Source organism: Enoplosus armatus, chromosome 11, assembly GCF_043641665.1.
Source record: "Enoplosus armatus isolate fEnoArm2 chromosome 11, fEnoArm2.hap1, whole genome shotgun sequence".
Taxonomy (NCBI): domain Eukaryota; kingdom Metazoa; phylum Chordata; class Actinopteri; order Centrarchiformes; family Enoplosidae; genus Enoplosus; species Enoplosus armatus.
The window spans coordinates 19,200,287-19,219,646 of NC_092190.1; the positions used below are offsets into that span (position 1 = coordinate 19,200,287).

Below are 19,360 nucleotides of genomic sequence, written 5' to 3' on the forward strand. Positions count from 1 at the left end.
TATATCCCACTGCTCCACCTGAGTGTGTGTGTGTGTGTGTGTGTGTGTGTGTGTGTGTGCGTGTGTGTGTGCGTGTGCGTGTGCGTGTGTGTGTGTGTGTATTGATGTATGTGAGCACGCCCAGCAGCAGGTCAGGAGGTTGTAATCCCCAAGTCAGACAAGATGGGATCAGTGCCGACTCAGTGGACCCAGACACATAGCTGCGTCTACTGGGACCAGCGTAGACATACTCAGACACACTACAGATATGATATACATCCTCTCACCGCCTCAGTCAATAATGGAGATGCTCTCATGCTCAGACATTTATTGTTCCTCTGTCTCTCCTTCATTCTCTTTCTGTCTCTTTTCAGTCCCCTTGGGCTCCTGCACTATTGAGCTTAAGTCACACACACACACACTCTGAGTCATGAGGTAATCTGCAGTAAGGTTCGGTGGTTATGACTGACTGAGTAATTAACGGCTGACTCATCGTCAGAGATTTGAAGCCATTAACAGTTAAATCATTCACACTGACTGACCGAGTAAGATAGCGCATGTGCGTGTGGGTTGGGGGGGCTTGTGTGGGCGTGTGCTGAAGTTGGGCGGTGTATTGGCACATGCAGTAAGTGAGAAGAGAAAATTGTGAGAAATCTCAAAAGTGATTCCAGTTTGAAGATTACTCAGAACCCTGTGAAGGTTTCTTCCAGAAGAAGGTCATTATATACTGTGTGTGTGTGTGTGTGTGTGTGTGTGTGTGTGTGTGTGTGTGTGTGTGCGCACAGTGAGGAGTTAACTTCAGGCCTGTATGAAAGCAGCTAGAGCCACTGCAGAACATCAAGCCAAATGCATAACCATTTTGAGTCAGATTGGTCTAAGCCAAGTCACACAGCCTCCATTTGATTTGGCTGGAGAATAGTAGAAGCAAACCTGGTGTTGATAGAGATCCCCTTACACACACATTATCCAAGCGAGTATAAATACATAAAACAACACAAAAAAGCTGACCTACAGTAAGTATACTTCTGTTACCCCCCTGCAACACACTGCAGCGGCAGTAAAGCTCACCGCACTGATGGCATTGCAGCGGCCCTTTTCAAAACATTTGATCCAGAAAATCTTAGAGCTTACGTCTACTGTAACCGTCTACCATGTTGTTCTTTTCTCACCAAAGTCTGGAAAGTCTAACCACAGAGTTCTGCTTCTTCACATGATGAGAAATAGATGCTTATCTAACCAGGCAAAATGTTCTGGCTGTTGGGATAAATGTCTGAATGAAAATGTATCTTCTTATGGGAAGAAAGAAGCATAGTTTTTTGTCATTGCATGATACTTTTTTTTTCATTTTTATCAAAGTACAAATGTAGAATTCACCTTGTTCATTTCAAATAAACCCAGTCAAACACATGGCAAACAACAGCCATGACTAGGGCTGCAACTAATGATTATTTGCATTATCAATTAATCTGCTAATTACCTTCACAATAAATCATAATTTTGTCTATCAGAACATTTTCAAAAAAGTCCATTGGAACTTCACAGAGCTCAAGTTGACATATTTAAATGTCTTGTTTTGTTTGACTAACAGTCTAAAAACCCCATGAAATTCAGTTAGTTAGAAAAGCAGCAAATCCTCACATTTGAGGAGCTGTGTTACACTTACAGCATTACACATAGCACATGGACAAACAAATTTGTGATCCCCCAAACATTGCACAAACATTCTCATTTCGAATACACTACCCAGATGAAACCAGTTTGTGGTCTCCAGGTCATTGAACTCTGAGAATAGAACAGAAACTGTGTTACAGTCGAGTTTTATTTTCTCCAAATAAAGATGTCACGACTAAAAAGATGAATGAAAACTTATTGCAAAAAGCTTTTCTTCACATTTGAGGTGGAGTGGTGCTTTTTGCTCCTTTTGCTGACAACAAAATGATGCAATAAATAGGAATGTGAACACATTTGTTCAATTAATAATGACATAATGTAATAATGAAATAATGTCTGCATCTGTTCACCATGAGCCCCATTAAACGCTACAACCACTGTCAGCAAGGGGTGTAATTCTGTGCCCTGGTGATTCATTTGGTGACCTACAGGTGGATCAGACAGTGACAAAATACACAAGGTCATTTGAGAGGAAAGAGGGTTGTAAAAGAAAGATGAGATTGGATTTAATTTGAGGAAATGAGAAGACAGTTGGAGAGAGTGAGAGGTAGAATTCATGAAGGGAAAACGAGAATGGAGGGTAAATTAGGGGAAAACACACAGGAGTAAAGTCAACAAATGAGAGAGTCAGAGGTGGCCTGAATAGTTAAAAAGAGGCAGGAAGAATGAGGTGATGAGGTAGATAAAATCAAGAAAGAAATATAGACTGGGAGCCGGGGGGGGGGGGGTATGGAAAGCTTATGTGAGGCAGATGGATGGAGGGAGAGAGAAAAAGACCGAAAAGGGAGAGTTATGCGTTGGGTCATTATGGAGGAATGTTAATATGATTAGTGAATGACTCTGACCTCGCTGTCTGGAACTGGTGCCTGGCTGGTCTGATGACCGCTGAACGTCTGTTCACACACACACACACACACACACACACACAATAGAATGCAAGGATGAAAATGTATATCACACACATATGCCAGAACAGACACACACACACACACACACACACACACACACACACACACACACACACACAGTGCACTCAAGAATGAATGCATGCTTTCACATTAACTCAGAAGTACGGAAGCATGTCTGAATACACATATTTCTTTTAAATGCACACGCACACACACGCACACACAGACATACATAGACTCCCTCGCTGGCATGTGTGATTTGTGTCCTCTCTCAGCCAGCAGGCCAGAGTGAGTCAACATGCCATGACTTATTATCCGTTTTTAACATGCATGATTCCCTACAGTCTGGCCTCATAAAGTTTGGGTCAAGATGCAGAACTGTTCATGGATCTGTTGTTGAGTCCCAGGGTCAGAAGCAAAATGCATCACGTAGGCCCTGACATCGAAAACTGAAGAAGCCTTTATCCCATGATTGAATTCTCTCTGTGAGCCAGTAACCTTGTCTATGTATACTGTTGTCATGTTGTCTACTAGCTTTGGAGACATGGAGTTACTGTTGTTCCACATGAACAAGGTTTTGCTTCTTTTCATTGTCTTTTAAGAACTAATAACTTCCTAATAATTTCCATGCTTCTTTTACCCTTCCTCTCTTGCATTTTTGCACATGATACACTGACAAAAAAGCAAAGAAATAGTCCATGGGACCTATTTTAATCATTCAGGTGCTGCAACAAGTGCAAAGCAGAAGGTCTTGGGCGCACAGACTTTGTGGGCGTCTGTAAGTGCTATTTTGGTTTGTGTAGGTGCAGCTGTGCAAAATGCAAAAGGGCTGGGTGAAGTAAAATATAAATCAGAGGGTGTGGTGATTAATAACTTCACTCTCAGCCAGTCTCATCACTCTGAAAGCTCCTATTTGTAATTATTTCTAGTTTTCCTAAAGCTTCTTATTATGTTGGAGTTATGTGATTATGTTGTTTACATTTCACTTTGTTGCTGTAACCAATCTTTCCCTCGGGTACTATCACCTGACCGTTTAATCTCATTTCAATACTTCTGATTATGTGGCTTGTAACGTAACTTTGTGTCAGCAACCTGCCTCTTCCGCTCGTAGCTGGAAACCCCAGTGTTAACAGAGACAGGTGATAACCAGCTTCATGATACTGGTTATCCAGCATCCCCGATGAAAACACAAGTTTTAGTGAAGCAAGTAACCCAAAGAGAGACAGAGACCTCAGGGCAACAGCTAGCGAAATGGAGGTTGGCTGCTTTGCCAAGTTCTACAAATGTTTTTTTTCTCGCCCCAGACAAACTCTGAATGATGACAATCATGACAATGACTGTTTATTTTATTATTCTTATTTTGTATCAAACATGTAGTTAGCAGTTGATCACTGAGCCTTGAGACTAAGGCTGCATCTTTGGTAACTGCTTCACAATTTTGGAAAGTGTTTCATGTGAAACAGTAGCAGGAAGTGTTGTCTTCCATGAACACTAGCTCAACTGACTTTATTACAGCTCTGACAGCACAGCTGACATCTGTTACATGGAGGTAAAAACAAAAATGTGGTGGTACTAAACTCCTACCCAGAGAGACTATAAGCATCAAAAGTGCTGAAATGTGAGCATTGCAGGCCTTTTCAGTTTACCAGGACGACACATGTCCGTTGAGGGTGGTGTGAGTCGGGACAGGCTCCAGCTCAAACACAATCCTGCACGGGATAAGTAGCCATATATAATACATGGATAGAATAGGGTTTCTGGATCTGTTACTTTATTGAATGTGTCTTGGTAGCAATAAAAAAAAGGTTTATAAAGAGATATATGTGGGAACAGGGTCAGACTTAGCCATGGCAGTGCCTCAGCCATAAAGAAAAAAAATATGGCTATGGATGTTTAAAAAAAATCATAAAACTGCAGGAATACACAATATTAAACCTGACTTTTACCCAAGAACAAGCCCAATAAATGAATACCCACAAGTGATGGCCTTTGATTGCTTTGTTTAAAATGGCTGTGCTTTGTCTGTATGTGTATAGACAAGAGCATGTACAGTACACATTTTTCAACACATGATGAGATCCAAGCCCTGCAAGTGTTTTCATCTGGTTCTTATATTTTCAGTTATGCATATTCAGCAATGGGCCATATCAATATCGCATGCAGAAATAGAAATGATCCTTTAGTCTAGCGTGAAAGCCTCTCTTGTTGCAGTGCTGTTAGCAGAACCGCTTGGAATAATACAGTTTACTATGTAGAGGTCACATTCTTGGAAAACCTATTTGTGGTAGTGGCCATGGTTGTGTGTTTAGCTGTGTGTGTGTGTGTGTGTGTGTGTGTGTGTGTGTGTGTGTGTTGTTCCTTTCAGGTATAGCTCATACGTCTTGATGTCGTTAGGCCTTATCAAATCTAGATTTCTATTTAGCTCTCATGACTTCTATTCAGGCTTTGAAAAAGATGCCAACAGGCAAACATACACCACACGCACGCACGCACACACAAAGCCTCATCCAGGTATGTGTGTAAAGAGTGATGAGTTTTGGTCCAGTGGAGAGTGTTAACACTGGCCACTGCACTGTGGACAGGACAGATAGCCAACTGCCGTGTGTGTGTGTGTGTGTGTGTGTGTGTGTGTGTGTGTGTGTGTGTGTGAGAGAGAGTATATGTTTGCTTGTGCGTGTGTATGTGTAGTTTTTGGTAGATTGTTGGCTCAGCTGTGTTGTGGAGGACATACACACCTCTAAGTGTCAAATATGTGTACCTGTGAGCACACTGTATGCACACTTGGCAGTGTGTGAGCAAGCAAGGATAAAGTGTGTGCGTGTGTGTATTTGGAGATTGTCAGTGATTCTTAAAGCAGCGTGCAGCTCTTGTGCTTCTGAGAGAGAAATATCTGGCGTTGAAATATGGTGAGTCATCTGGTAGATAAGAAATACTGAGAGAAGGAGGGAGGGAGAGACTGAGAGTCATACAGTAGCTACAGTCAGTGGAGTTTCACAGTAACAGCAGGTTTAAGAAAGTCTGGATGTCAAAAGAGACGGAGTGAGGGAGTGGGAGACAGAGAGTCAGCTGAAAGGCACACGGAGAGAAGCCAGAGAGGAACATCAGGAACACAAACATGCCCTTTTAACCTCCTGTTGAATACTTCAGAGCTGCAGCATTGTATCTGCAATTTATATATTTATATGACATATAAGCTACCCCTTAGATAAGACATTGCATTGGCTATTATAATATATTTTCAAACATAAATTTATGGTATTGGTTTTGGTCACCAGCAGGAACAGTTCTCAGCACAAGAAAGTGACGAAATACACATTTCTCCATAACAGCAGTGGGCATGAGCTACATTCAGCAACAATGGTTAAAGCAGATGCATAAAACTCTGTGTAGACAACTTAAACTGTGTGTATGCACAACAACAGAAATATGCATATGCTCCAGAAAACTGTACGGCTGGTCTGAAGTACGCCTGCGGTGCACACATTCACACCGAGCTGTTGTTTCTGGGTTTTTTTTTTTACTTATTTGTAACTATTACACTATTTGTCTGTACATATTTGTTTTATTTAGTACTTTTCTCTTATATTTCCCTGTCAGCACAGATGAGCTTTCATGCTATGCCAATGAAGCAAACTGAAATTGCAATTGAGAGAGAAAGTGTTATCTGAAAAACATGGGGAAGAGTGTGTGTCAGGGAAAGATTCAGTAAGAGTTGTAGAGAAATAGAGGAAATTCAAGTCACATGCTGAGATATTGAGAGAGGGGGAGCTTATATAACTGTGGCATTTCAATGCAGCTGTCCAAAATGCTGAGTGAAAGAAAGTCAGTTTCACTTAATGTTTTTTTTTGTGTGATAAAAAATAGACATACTGCTAAAATGCTCTGAGAATTTTTACTCCAAATCAGTGTAACTAGTGAAGCAAGGAAAGCTTTTCAAGTTCCACTCTGGTCTGCATTTTGTGGTATTTTCTGTATACAGCTTTCTCATTTTTTCCAACCCAGTAACATTTAGCCCTTTCCATTTAATACTGAGATCTTCACCGTTTGCTAACTTTACTTTTGAGTGCTGTTGAAGAAATTAGGCTTAACGTAAAGCAGAGATAGACAGAAAGTGGAGAAGAGAAAGCAATTTGAGTTGGAGTTGAGTTTTGCTGTGTGTAACACACCTATATAAATAATAACAACCACTAACTACTGCACATTGGAACCTAACTAAAATGTTGTCACCTTTTTCTGTCAATATTTTACATATATAAGGTTGTAATGAATCAAGAATAGTTAGTCTCCATTTTAAAATCTGACAGGTTTGCAGTGTGGTTTTCTTTTTATTTCTTCCACTAACAATGAAATTCTCCCATTGGTTGATTTTAAATGGAGAGTTTTGTCTCCAACTGCTAACTCAAAACTAGCCAACCTCTTCAGTGAAGATGTCTCAATAGTGTTTGGGAATTCAGGCCAAGTCCCTCACAGCCTCTCTCTCTCACACACACACACACACACTCTCCTCCTCTTTCCCTCTCCCGCTACTCTGCCTCTCTGTCCTCCCATCTGTGAGTTCAAATGAACAGAAGTCTCCCGGGGCTTTTCATTGGCCAAGCTCCACACTAAGAGGCGAGCTAATTGGCCAGCTGGGGCCCAGCCGGTTGTTGGAGGCAGGGCATTGGCCGAGAGAAGGGTCAAGTGACATGTCATTGGTCAGATTGGCCGGTAACCTGGCAACACTTCAGGCTTTCCCTCTTGAGAAAAGCCTGGTGAGAAAAAAGACTGTTGAGAATCATTTGGCAGCAGCTTTTCTGAAAAAATTGTTAGTTAATTTGCAGCTTTTTGGTGATGTGAAAGTGTGTTTGTGGGAGTTGCAAGTCCTTGCAGTCCTTGTGTGAATTTGCAAATAACCCTCAATCATGAGGTCCCAAAATGTTGGAGGCACAGTGTCACCTTCAGTTTTACCAATTTATTAATCCAAACAGGCAATAAGTCACAGCCAACTGGTTACCATGACAAGCACGAGCGTGTGTGTGTGTGTGTGTGTGTGTGTGTGTGTGTGTGCACACTTGTGTGTTTTGTCCGTTGGTCTTACTCTAAGCTGAGACAAGATATTGATTTCGATGACACACAGCACTTACACCCACCCACTGATTAGAACAGATCATTACAGAGCAAACATTTAAACTTTCCCCAAATTCAAATTTTGCACAAAAAAGCACAGCCGTACTTCTTAGTTAAGGTCAGCGGATGATCGTGGTCGTGGACGCACAGAGTCAAAGGCACCCTTTGTCCTCGCCAATCTTCTCCTTACAAGGTTTTCTGGCAGTACAAGTCACTCTACGTACTTTCACCTTTGCTTCTCAGAGGAAAACACAGACGTGTAATCTTAAATGTTTGAACAAATTATCAATTCTGTCATTTTTCTAGTGAGGACGGTCTCAACAGTCAGGGAAAGAGAGACACTTTCTCTCCTTCACTGTAGGTTAAAATCTATCCTCCTCCACCTTTTTTATTAAGTAGCAGAGTGAGCTAATCCAGAGGAAATGAGAGGTGGAGGTTAGTCACCAAGGATTAGTCTGGTCCCAGGACTTCAAACGTTCCATTCCCACCCAGGAGATAATCATAGCCAGGTTAGCCAGGAAATTAAGTGACTGCCTTTCAGAGTTTTTCTAATCCCCGTCTTGCTCTCTCCTTACATTTCTCTTTCTTTCCCACCCATCCTGCTTTCTCTAATTCTGCCTCGCCCATCCCCCTTCTACCCCACCTGGACCAGAGCTAAGTCCATGTCGGGGCCAATCTGCAAGAGACTGCTGGTGTCTGCAAGAAAACTTCCATCTCCATTTCTTGGAGGGTTTTGATAGATGACACTATCCACCCCTGTGCTGGAGGTAATATCTGACCGTTCAGCCAAGTCAGAGCTTTCAGACAAATTGAAAATCACTCAGTGATGTTTCTCATCTCTTTGTCAGGATTTTGAGATTTTTCTGCGTATGACATGCAGTCACTAGAGAATATACTTTTCCTACTGTGTATGCTCATCATCACACCTTTTCAGCCCAACCATTTCAAATACGTTGTGAAATTCATTTCAGTAGGGTTAAACAAGCTGGGTTTTTTCTCAATTTCTGGAAAAAGTTGACTATAGAAAAGAGAAGGTTTCTCAGGGGTCATGCGATATAGGTCTGAAAAGACTTGAGCTTTAAAGACTTTATTGTGGTGTGTATTTGTGAGCATTTCTTTTCGTGTAAGAACAGCTCGCGGGGCCTTGTGTGTTTGTGTATCTGTACATGTGTACATATCTGTTCATGGATTCAAGTCCACATACCGAACAAAAGCCCAGCGTAGCAAGTGGATTTCTGCCTCCTTCCACAGCATGACACCCAGCACAAAAGCAAATATTGCCTCCATTTTCCACACTTCTTTGTCCATTTTTCTCTTCTTTTTTCTTGTGTCTAGTGTGCCTCATCCTTTCACATGCACACAGTCATACACATAACATAAACACACAAACAAACTTTGCACACATACATGCACAAACTATTGGAATAACTACACTGTTGTTGTTATTATATGTATTTATATATAAATATATTTATATTTTAACATATTTCTCTCTACATTTCAAATTTGAGATATATTCACCTACTTGATTAAAGAACTTTAGTTATACATGTTTAATAAGCATTTTCTGATATATATATATATATATATATATATATGGCCTGATAGATATCATATATTGCTATTGATATATAAAAAATCCAGGCACATGATTAGTTGTTGTGTAGTGTTAGTCACTGTGGTAAAATACCTGTCGGTTGGTAACAGCTTCCAATGCAGATTAAGCTTTCATATCTGCAATGTAAAAATGGAGAGGACAAGATATGAAACGTGTTGAGACTCGAACAGTATGACACAGGGAGACAATAGGAGAGAAGAGGTCAAGACTTTCATGAGATTAAAAGAGATAAAAAAAATAAAGGAAAGAATCAAAAGGCACCCCGGCCATCACTTCCTCCCGACTGGAGCCAATCATCTGAAAGAGGAAGAAAGTGTGAGGGAGGCAGAGAGAGAGAAAGTGTCACTTTCATCCTATTACAGCTCCATCTAACCTGCCACTGTGGCCACCTGCTCCCACTGTCACACAGCCACACACACACAAGAGAGAAATGTGTATTTTCAGACTCGTGTTCAGATTGTGTACATGCACTAGCTCATGCATACATTCTCTCTCTCTCACACACACACACACACAGTGGAAAGGTGGCTGTGCTACTCTCGTGTGCATACGCTCTTACGCTAAGTCCTGCTTCTGAGATATCATAGAGAAATAAATAATATGAGAATCCACAAATACAGACCCAGCAGAGATTTCTCTACCTAAGGCGCTGACATTATAAAAATGGCAGAGGGGGTAAAATTTTTTACCTTGCTCTCGTCTTTGCCGTCTCTGTCCTCTCTCCCATCGTCTGTATGTCTCTGTCAGGTAAATGGTCGCCCCTTTAACCCGTACCTCTTTTCACTCCCCTGTTACTTCTCTCGCTCTTCACTCAGTCCTTCCTTGGAATTCACCTTTCTTTGTTCCCCCCTAATCCTCAAAGGGGAACTTTTTTAAGTCGGGAAGTTTGGGGTAGAGAGGAGAAGACACAGATGGAGACTGTGTGTGTGGGGGTGGGGGTGGGGGGGGGTAGAGGTAGACGGATATACTATCTGGGTGGCAGGGAGGGGGCTTAGAGGAAACCAAATTATCTTCCTTCACTTTTTCAGCTCCCCTTCTCCTCATCCTTCTCTCTGTCCCCCTATATACACTATCACCCCTGACTCTCTCTCTCCCTCTGTCCCCTTATCAACTCTCCACCTTGCACTTTCAAGGACAAGCTTAACTGTTAAGAACAGTAAGGATTGTATAAACCTGTGTGTGTGAGTGTGTGTGTTTTATTAAATGTATATGTGATTTTGTGTCTTCAGTCTTTTATTTTATTTTTTACTGCATGTATAATATGTGTCTATGTCACTGCATGGATGTGTGCGTACAGCTGAATATTGTGTGTGTGTGTGTGTGTGTGTGTGTGTGTGTGTGTGTGTGTGTGTGTGTGTGTGTGATTTAGTGTGTATTTCCAAAGGCTTTGCAGCAGAGTCTAATCCTATCCTCTCTGCTATCGTCTTACCTTCCTTCTTACTATCATTTATTTATCCCCATCTCTCTCTCCCACTACACTTGCTGTTTCCTCTTCTCTCTCTCTCTCTCTCTCTCCCCCTCTCTTTCATTTCTATCCCTCACTCTCTCTTCCTAAAATATATAAGTATATATAAAATATACACACACTCATAGCTGCATTTTGAACTGAAAAAGTGCACAGCCAGCTCCCATTTCACTGTTCAGGATCAGAATTTTATTTTTGTCATTGTGTGTGTGCGTGGCTGTGCTTATGTGTGTGTGTTTTATTAATCTTGCTGTGGCGACAAAAATATCTTCACATTCACATTATAGGGACAAAAAGTTAGTCCCCACACTTAATCTGTTTGGCTCGGTTTAAACAAACTGGCACGTTTGGTGCGGTATGTTTGGGCCGGTGTGAAAGCTGTTAGTTGAACTTTAGTCAAGTATGTTTGTGGTTTGAAAGCAGAACAGACCGACAACTTAAGTGTGCGCCAGTAGATATGTGATCTCAGTAGATATGTGATCTCAGTAGATATGTGATCTCAGCATGAGTTCAAAAGATAGATTACCATTAAATCTATAGGCTGATCATAAACTGCTAGGCGATCTCTTGATTCTTGATCTGTATGAGCACGTGTGGCCTACATTCATACAAGATCATTTGGTAACCGTGGTAACACATATGTGCATCACCACAGGAGTTCACAGATTTTCCCTGATGCACGAGAAAGAAAGAATTAATTAAGCCAGAGAAGATAAATGCACACATGATGTACAGTAAAGTGCATATTGATGCGCTAACCCTAACCCCTACGATGACAGTCGCCAAAATGTTCAATGAATGAGTTACCTGTCATTCAATATGACTTCATGTTTACTGCTCTTGGTTTGTTTTTTGCAAGGCCAGCCTAAACTCAAACTGGACCAAGACTAAAAGGTTTAGGCAGGTTATTGTTAATGTAAGTCTCCAGGGAATAAATTTAAGTTAATGCGATGCCCTCCTCAGTGACAGAAACAAGTTTGTGTCTGGGTGTGTGTCAGCGTGTGTGTTGCTGTCTGCTGCAAGTTTGCTGGGATGCCACCTGCCTGATAACTTTTAAATGCCATTTAAAAAAAAGAAAGGGAATTAATTTGATTGATAGGTCTACTTACTGATATGCATACAAACACACACACACACACAAACCTAATATGCAGGCATTTCCACTCCACCTCACAAACCTACACTAAATAAACAGGATATGCTTTGCCTTAAGTAGTATTAATCGCTGTATTCATGGGAGACACTCTAAGCTGCGTGCTTTGGGGAAAATTGACCTTCTGTGGTCTTAATTGTACGAGAGGCTCAACAGCGCTGTGACATTTAACTGTGCACCAGTCTTAATTCTTAGCCCTTTATTCTAGTGCTTCGCTGACATTTCAGCAGGAAGAGGTTTGTTTGCTTCTTTGGTGTTGTAAACAAATAAGAAAATTTGCCCATGATTCTTTTTTTATGCTTTCACTATCTTTCTCTGCCTCTCTTACAGTTTTGTCAGAGACTTTCACTTTTGTTGTCTATCACCCTCACTCTTTTGGCTGTCACTCCCGGTGTCTCGCAGCAGGGCCGAGTGAGATTTTATAGCCCAATAGCACAAAGTGACCGAAATGGTGTATGTCTGCAGAGGTTTCAGGGGGTGGTTGATCAATAGCAGTGACTCAGCGGTTACTTTGCCAGGTGCTGAGATTTCTTGTTTTGAAACTTCTCCACTCCCCAGCCCACAGCTTTTGCTGTTTTGTAAACACACACAGGAACACCACCCACTTAAACACATCTTTATTTGCTCAAAGATGGATCACAATCTATCTACAAGCAGGTGAATAACAGTCCAGTAGATTTTGTTCTGAAGCTAAGACAAAGCATTATTATTGTAACTGGATTGTTAAGTGTTAACATGAAACCTTTCTTATTAAAAATTTAACATCCACATACAATATGAGCTAGCTTACTCATGGATATGCTGTATATTTGATTTGATATTTCCCCTTCCCCTTCCTGGTGGAGTGTTAGATGAGAAGATTGATAGGCTACCACTCTCCTGTCTGTATGTTAAATATGAAACTACAGCCAGCGGCCAGTTAGCTTAGCTTAGCTTAGCATAAAGACTGTATGTAACAAAATCTACCCACAAGAACCTCTAAAGCTCACTGATTAACATATTCAACATCGTTTGTTTACTGAACATAAAAAACAAATTGCAAAAACAACTATTCCAGCAGCAGTTGCCAGGTAACCAGCAAAGTTACTGGTCTCATAACCCCCTGTAAGAATTGTTCATTTTTACACTTTTTTTGTTTTTGTACAGGTTAAACAAACAAGATAAAATATGTTATACAAGATATAACAATTAGTGAATTCTGCTACCTTCGGACAGAGTGTGGTGGTTTCCACCTTTTTCCTGTCTTTGTGCTAAGCTAATCGGCTGCTGGTGCTAGCTTCATATTTAATCTGCAGATGTGAGAGTGGTATCGATCTTCTCATTTAACTCTGGGAAAGCAAATATAGGTATTTCCCAAAATGTCAAACTATCCCTCTTGCAAACCAGAAATGTGGGAAAGGTTTAGGTCATTGAAGAAAGTTAGAGGCTCGGTGTTAATCGTTTTACGAATCTACAAATTCTATCAAGCTCCCAACCTATGATGCAGATAGATGCACATCTAACTGATGAACAGGACATAGTTGACTTTGTTAGAGTGACTCTCTCCTGTGTGGTCAGACTCATTAGAAGAATGATGGAGAAGCCTCATTAGAATTGCTGTGTGTGTGTGTGTGTGTGTGTGTGCGTGTGTAGAGGTGAACTTGTGTGTGAATGTGAATAAGCATGTTCTTGTGAGTGTGCTTCTCCTCTCTCCTTCCTTTAGTGCTACTTTGTTAAGAGGGTGTAGTAATTAGCCTGAGAAAATGGATGGCTTTTCACCAGCAGCTGCAATTACTGCTTTCTCTAGACTGAATGGATGGATGGATGGTATATAGCATTAAATGAATGGATGTAGAGTTATAATGTGAAGAACACTGGGATGTTGTGATGGAGAGCGTCACAAATTGACATCTGGTACCAAAAAAGAAAAAGAAGACTTGTGTTAGATTTCTCTCTAACATCTCTGTGCCATTTAAAAAGCACAGCTCACTTCACACACAGGAGAAAGGTGTAGTATTGTTTTTCTCCATCACTAGAGACTAAAATAACATATTACTGATATCGTTTTAAGGAGCTTTAATCTATCATAATCTATCAAACACACATATAATATGTGATTGTGTGTGTGTGGATTTCTTTTTTTTATGTGTGTGTGTGTTTAAATCTTTCTCCATCCCTCTAAACTAAGAACATGCCTGGGGTGAAGTAATCACAAAGAATGGCCTTCAATATGAACCGTTGAATAAAAATCCAACTAATAACTCACAGCCAGGTGTTGTTGTAATTCTCTAAAAAACCTGGAGCAGTTTCTGCACCGAGAAGCAAACCCAAGTGAAAGCTGGAAGGCTTTTCCAAAAAAAGGACAATTAGAAAGATAGAGGCTGATATTTTTTTATGGATATGTCGTTGTTAATGTGCTGTATAAACTGTATTATGCTGAAGTATTCTTTAGACAGTAATTTTGGCTATGTATAACTACAGTAAGAGAAAAACCTTCTGTAGAAAGGTAAAGTCATCAGTGAATGAGATTTCTTTTTCAAATTTAAGGTCAGCCTTACACAGAGCCACATTTATAATTTTAGTACTCACCAGAGACACCATGGTAAAACACACATTACACTGAAAAAAAGTTGAAGTTGAGAAAACTGCAACCAAGTCTTTTTGGTTTATTCAGCTTTAGGACTTACTGGTTCTGTCAGCTGAATGTTTAAAGTAGACAAACCTATGAAAATTAAGTTGAGACGGCTGTTGAGTTATAGTGCTTAGACTCACTTTCCAGGTGTATTTATTTTTTACTAGCAAGGCATGTGGCATGTTACGAGTACAGGGAGTAGTTGACATGGATACATGTCTTCATCACGGTTTGCATTGTTTTCATTTTGATCAGAGAGAAGATCATGTCACTCATCTGAGACCCCTTTTATGTTACAAGGCTGCTACAACTTCACTTTAAATGCTGTTCATTTATATTTTCAAGTCCAAACAACGTGTAATCTTTATTTATGTCAAAGAATAGGCTTTTTTTTACAGCGTACCATGACAATGGTTACTCATTGTCATTTGCTGTTTGCAGTCACAGACAAGCTTCTTCTGCTGGCCCTCCTCCAAACACACCCGTCTACAACTTTGCCTGGCTACACACACTTACATGCACAGGAATTAGGTATATCACAGGCAGCAGATACGACACACATCCTTACACACACACACACATACGCACACAAAGAGAGAGATCGCAGCCTCTTCAGAGCTGTGTTTTAATTGAGTCAGCCCAAAGTGCTGGCTGAGCAGAACGATATGACTGATGCGGATTAGAACCAGCCTTCCCTTATTCATCGATTTCTACATGGGCGGGAGGCAGGATGGGGGGGGGGGGGGGGCACGATGGAGGGATGACAGAAAGGGAGCAAAATCCTTTTCTATTGATTTATGGAAGGAGAAAAGGACATAGGGAGTGAGAGAGAGAGACAGATGGACTGAGAGTAAAAGAAATGTATGGAAGGAGGAAGGTAGGGGATTGTTATAGAGGGAACCCTCCCCCTCTCTATCAGTTCTTCAGAAAGGAAGAACAGGAGGGGGTTTAGGAAGGAGGAGAGCACTGAAGGGAACAGAAGTGACTGATTAGATTATACTGTTCCTCTTTGACATCATTCATTTTAGGAAGGGAAGGGGTAGCGAAAGACAACAGGGGACGGGATGTCACAGAAGGATGGAAGTAAATGGGAAGGAAGCACAGAGAGAGAGAGAGTTGTAAATTCAGGGATAAGTGATAGATGGATGCATGGAAAGTAGAAAGGTGGAGGAGGTGGAGCAAGACAACAGCATGAAGGATGTAGGAGATAAAAAGAGATGTTAAGTAAGAGTGAAGGTCAGGGAGGGGGATTTAACCGTGCTCAGAGGAACCCTTTATTTCACTTAGGGAGAGTTGGTTAATGAAGGGAAAAGATGAGGTGGGGAGATGGAGATGGAAAGGGAGGAGATGAGGAAGAAGAGCATGAGGTGAGAAAGAGTCTGAATGGGTGGGGGGGGGGGGGGGGGGGGGGGGGGATGAGGGAGATGATGAAGAAGTTTTGAAGAAGAGCGCAAACAGAGTTGAAGAGAGAGATGGAGGAAAGAAAGAGACACTTCACAGTTGGGCTAAGTAGTCTCATTGAGGCCGTACGTATCTACCAAATACTCCATGTCGATCTAAATCCCTTTGAAATCCTTGAAACAGCTCGACTGAAAAGGATGGGACGTTTGAGTCATTATGTGTGTGTGTGTGTGTGTGTGTGTGTGTGTGTGTGTGTTAGGCAAAGAGAAAAAAAACCTGTAAGATAGAGGGAGAAAGACTGTGAGTGCGTGTGTGTTGGTGCTAGTGAAAGTGATGGGGTGGTGTGTTTTATGGGTAAATTGAAGGGTCTGTTGAAAGGAGAGAGATGAGCTGCTCTTACCGTGTGTGTCCCTGTGTGTGTGTGTGTGTGTGTGTGTGTGTGTGTGTGTGTGTGTGTGTGTGTGTGTGTGTGTGTGCGCGTGTGTGTGTGTCTGCTCCCTCTCAGTATCAGTCTCTTCTGCTTGATTTCCGCACTCCCCTCTCTGCCTCTCCTCTGCTCGCTATGCCGTGAAATGGTTTTTCAGTAGACCATTACCCCGACCAGTGCGCTGCACCGCTGCCACAGCCCCTCTGTGTGAGCGTGAGGGAGTGTGTTCAAGTGTGTGTGTGTGTGTGTGTGCGCCTATAGAGAGAGAGAGAGATGGGTGTGTGCTTATCTGTGTGAATGAGAGAGACTATGCATGTGTATGTGTACAGTAGCTGCACTTGAAAGAGGAAGACAGTGCATGTTTTGTTTATGTGCAGGGAAGATGGATTGTGTGTGTGTGTCTGTGTCTGTGTCTGTGTCAGAGAGAGAGAGAGAAAAGATGTGTGTACAGTATGACCCACGCAAGCTCAGCTGTCATAGTGTTTGTCCTGCCCTGTACTCCTGTCACAGTTATGAATGCTGAGAGTCTGCTAACATCTAACATCTCATCTCTCTCTCTCTCTCTGTCTCACACACAAACACACACACACACACACACACACACACACACACACACACACACACGCACACACACACAGACAGGCTAATACAGGCAGCTATACTTGCAGCTGGCGAGTCGTCCTGCACACAAACAAAGCGGGGGATCTTCCGGCTGAGTTGTTTTTGGGGTTGACAGCTATGAGCATCTTCCAGTAGAGCCTTATGCATATTGTTTTTTTTGTAATTTGTTTGTGTTCATATGTCAAACAAAATGGTAAAGTTTTACACAAATTAATTATTTTGGTTTGTGTGCTGTGCATCCCGGGCTTCGTGTGAAAAAAAAAAACAATCCAGTTCTTTGTTTGTTCCAACCTGATTTAGCTGCTTCTATTAACAAAACTATACCAAATCTGTAACACACACACACACACACACACACACACACACACACTCAGAGAGGTATACACACACAATTACATGTTACTTAATACACAGAAAGTCTTCTTCATGAAGCTTATTTGTAGTTACCTATCAAGTAATGTCAAGTACTATTTACCATCCTTCCAACAGCCTCACTACATGCCACTGTGTTTGCGTGAGGTCAGAGAGAGATATTTGTTCGCTTTCTGTACACTTCCTCACTTCATATGCACACATGCACATTCATTACACACTCGTCTGTTTGTGTTTACTCAGTCTGTGGCATCACACAGTAATCTGCTCTTAATCCATGTGTATCGAAACACACAAAGACATGCACACTTGAGCAGAAACCAATAACTCTCTACATACTCTGTACTAGGGCACCTTTTAGCTTCTGGATCTACTGCCTTTTCAAGCACAAGGCTAGCAATATTTTATATTTTTCCTTTTATAAACGCAACCATGTATTTGTGGCCTGTTTTTAAAGATTTATGTCTTCATAGGAACCAATGGGCTTTGCCTTAGAGCCACAGATATGGTAGGGAAGTCGGAAAGTACTGAGAGACAAACTAACACATCGTTGGTTTTGGTCTTTTCATGAGATTTGTTGACAATAAAGAAAATATGGAATGACGCCAGCCTTATCCCTTAATGACAGTTCTATCAAAACGTGTCTTTCAGCTGCTTTCCTTCCTCTATCTCTCTGACACCTGCCTCCCTCTTTCATTCATTTCCCTTCACTCCTCCGATCATGCCTCTTTGCTTTTTCTTCACCTCCTTTACTCATCTCTCTCACCTCTCAGTCCTCCCCCCGGATGTTGCAGTCACCCCCTTTACTCATCTCTCACCCCTCTCTTGCCATCTCTTGTTCCTTCTTTTTAACATCTTGTTTAATTTAATTGTGTCGTTCATGTCCCTTTCACCTCCCCACTCTGTCGCTGTCTTCACCCCATTCACTCCCTTGTTTTAGAATTCACCTCTCATCCCTTCTCTCTCCCTGCTGCTTCTCAATGGCTTCATAATATCCCTCCTCCCCTCCATACCTCTCTCACCCACTCTCTCTCTAACTCATTTACTTCTCATTCACTCTATCGCTCTTCCCTCCTTTCTTCTCCATCTAATGCCTTTTCATTCTTTCGCTCCCCCCCTCTATTCCCTCCTAATATCCCGCTGTCTCTCTACCTGAGATATTGAAGCCATAAAGACAGGTGTTCAAAAGAAAGCAGGACCAGCAAATCTGTTTTATATGCCTCCTGGTATCATTCCCTGGAATGCAGTGAGGGGAGGAGAGGCAGAGAGAGAAGGTCTGTAATATCTTATTCTCAGCACACCTTTTATGTGGCAAATATTAGCTTTAGTCGAGGAGAAAAAAATAACCTAGTTTTCTATAAAACCTTAAACCTTTTGTCTTCACCACTTGGGGACACACACATACACTTCACCTTCTATCTCCTTCCATTATGTTCTTTTGGATTTAATGCCACTGTTTTACTCTTTCCACCACTGTGGGAACATGGCGAACACCCTACTTTTTTGTCATTATAGGTCCAAAATGTGCAGATGGCATACAGTAATGTCCTGTCGGGGGAACAACAGTGCACTGGAAGAAATGTGTTATGCAATTTTATGATGGAAATGTGTATTTTCAATAAAAGCACCATTTTGCAGTGGCAAAAGTGTGATAGACTACATTTGATGGGCTACTCAGAGACTCAGCATTACACAGAGCCTGAAGGGACTGTATAGAGCTGCATACTGTGTAAGTGTAATTTTCATTGTTGGAGTTCAGCATGTATGCAGAGTCACAACAGTCAATCACTTGAATCATATCTCACTCTCTCTCCCCACATTATGTTAAAATGAGTCTCATTTACAGTGTTCAGTGTGTCTTGCAGAGAAAATGGCTTGTGTGTATGTCTGCAAGTGTATGTTGACGTTTGGGGTTTAGTCGACTTCTTTAAGGAGCGCCGCGGCAACTGGAATCTCCCTACTGAATAGACTGGGATAATCTCTGAGAGAGCGACTGTGTGTGTGTGTGTGTGTGTGTGTCGGAGGAAA

General features: G+C 41.5%; 1 protein-coding gene across 1 annotated transcript in view; it reads left to right on the plus strand.

Moving 5' to 3' along the window:
* pard3bb (par-3 family cell polarity regulator beta b) overlaps window positions 1-19,360 on the plus strand; it is a 177,347-nt gene that overhangs the window by 139,926 nt on the left and 18,061 nt on the right. The gene's annotated exons all lie outside the window — the stretch shown is intronic.